The following is a 2,500-nucleotide window of genomic DNA, read 5'->3' as shown; positions in this document are numbered from 1 at the left end:
GCCCTCTTGGGAATGTGATGTGTTGTACGTGTTTATGGATTTTGTTCCCTGATCTTATGCATGGGGGACCAACACAGTATCAACCTTGGAATTGAATAAGGCGTATTCAAAGGTACTGGGTTTGATCCCCAAGGCTCCACAGTCTATTGTTAAGCATCCTTGGGCACCGCTTAGATGGAAGTGTCTGCTAAATGAGTCAGTCGTAAAAACATGCACTTTTTGGGCAGCATTAGCATGTTCGAGAAGTGAAACAAGGCTAAAACAATAAAAGGCACTACTGAGGAAGATACTGTAAATCACAGTAGACAGCTTTAACGTTTATGAGGCGTAGCCTATTGCAGACCAGGAGGAACCGATCGGACCTGCAGAGACTCTAGAAAGTTCTTATGAGACACTTTTACGGGATTAGGAAACGTATTCAGATGCACTAAAGTAACTTTGCTAGCTCAAATAAGTGTGTAACTGATTTGTGAATAATAACAACTGATTTTCACTGCCAGGTCACAACTTCTTGGTTTTGTTTTGGGTTAGCTTATCATGAGATACTTTAATCAAAGTCCCTGGTAGACTGGTTGGCTATGTTTGGAATATTCTCCTGTGTGGGAGGGGTCAAAGTCTTGTAATTGATCAGTAATTGTGGTTTGTTCCGTCTCCACGGCATACATTGCCAGCAAGCATTAGGTGGAATAAGAGGAAGTAAGTAATGAATAATAATTATTTCTGTCCAGCATGTACTCATAGGGATTCAAATTCCTCTATGGAGGTTAACTGACTGTTTCTCAACTGTTTGGGAGAACTACAGTAATATAGCATACACATAACTGATTTTGTTGACTGATAGATACTATGATAGATAGGTGGATACACCACCCTCCAAACGTACTGAATGGAAGGGTGGTAAATCATGCTGTCCATGGGAATATTGGCGAGTATTGTGCATGGGTCGTTTGTTCTGACATTTGTTCTAAACCGCACAAAGTGGAACAATAGGAAGAGGAACAGCCCCTGACCACATAGTGTCTCAACATGAATAACAGGAACACACTACAAAATGGCCGCCAGGGTTTGTTGACGACAGTTTAGCGAATGAGCGAACATTTGGGAAAGCAGCCAGGATGAATGAGATCATGATCCGAACTCTTGCCAGAATATTCCGCTCCTGGCTGAAACTGCATATGGCTTCGTCTCTCTTTGTTTAGGCGAGGTAAATTGCAGTAGTGAACTTAATTGTTTTGCTAGGTAAATATTTTCAGTCATTTCCTCTTCTCTGCTGCACAAAATTGCATACGTGCAACTTAGATTACAATCATTACCTACTTACGAACACAGAGGCAGACATACACATAAACACACGTGGTCACGGACACACACGCACGCACGCACGCACGCACACACACACCAACATAGCATACAATCAAGTGCCTCATTCATGAAACACATCATGTTTGAAAGCATCAAATATGTCCATGATTTGATAGCAAACCTTGAATAAAAAGTCAGAGCGCACCTTCACGTACTGAAGCTGACCTCGCCTTACAGACACACTTAATCCTCCATGCGGTCAAGAGGACCTGTTATAACAAACCTATTGGCTCACTATAACATGTTACTCATATCTCTCCTGGCAACCGGCGTCAGGAGAAGAAAACATAACCAAGAGACAAGAGATCAAAGAGAAAATAAGCTATTGGGTTGGGAAGAAGGGCAAGAAGTTTTACGGGAGCGCTTGATTTTATAACCCTGATGGCTGACCCCCAGTAGATACTCATGTTGATAATGGGGGGGGGGGGTTGCTCAGAATGAAAGACGGAGAGTCTTGACCCTGTATCTTTGTACATGGTGGTTAGTTCACCTCTGGGTAAACAAACAGCCGGAGAATTATGTGTCAGGGTGGCATTACTCAGCGGGAATCTCACCCTCCCCCCCGCTCCCCCGCCAACCGGCTGACCCCTAGGCTGGGCCAGATAACAAAACAAACACACCTCGAAGGCTTTAAAGAGCTGCCGCCAGTCATCTGTAGTGAGAACATGCTGCTGTGTGTGAGCAGGACCAGACAGAAGGGATAGAGCACAGAGAGAGACCTTTTTCTCCTTTTTTGCATGAATAATGCCAAGTGAGGTTTTGCTTTACTGTGTGTGAGAGGGAGTGAGAGATAGATAGAGAAAAAGAGAGAGAGAGAGAGAGAGAGAGAGAGAGAGAGGGAGAGAGAGAGAGAGAGAGAGGGAGGGAGAGAGAGAGAGAGAGAGAGAGAGAGAGAGAGAGAGAGGGAGAGGGAGAGGGAGAAGGGAGAGAGAGAGAGAGAGAGAGAGAGAGAGAGAGTGAGAGACAGATAGAGAAAAAGAGAGAGAGAGAGAGAGAGAGAGAGAGAGAGAGAGAGAGAGAGAGAGAGAGAGAGAGAGAGAGAGAGAGAGAGAGAGAGAGAGAGAGAGAGAGAGAGAGAGAGAGGAGGAGAGAGGGAGAGAGGGAGAGAGAGAGAGAGAGAGAGAGAGAGAGAGAGAGA

At 44.8% G+C, this 2,500-nt stretch overlaps 1 protein-coding gene across 2 annotated transcripts in view; it reads right to left on the bottom strand.

The window, feature by feature from the left end:
• Positions 1-2,500, bottom strand: part of fgfrl1a (fibroblast growth factor receptor like 1a) — a 73,067-nt gene that overhangs the window by 4,738 nt on the left and 65,829 nt on the right. The gene's annotated exons all lie outside the window — the stretch shown is intronic.

Source organism: Gadus chalcogrammus, chromosome 10, assembly GCF_026213295.1.
Source record: "Gadus chalcogrammus isolate NIFS_2021 chromosome 10, NIFS_Gcha_1.0, whole genome shotgun sequence".
Taxonomy (NCBI): domain Eukaryota; kingdom Metazoa; phylum Chordata; class Actinopteri; order Gadiformes; family Gadidae; genus Gadus; species Gadus chalcogrammus.
Note: the sequence above shows the minus strand (reverse complement) of the source record. Positions and strands in the feature narration are given on the sequence as shown.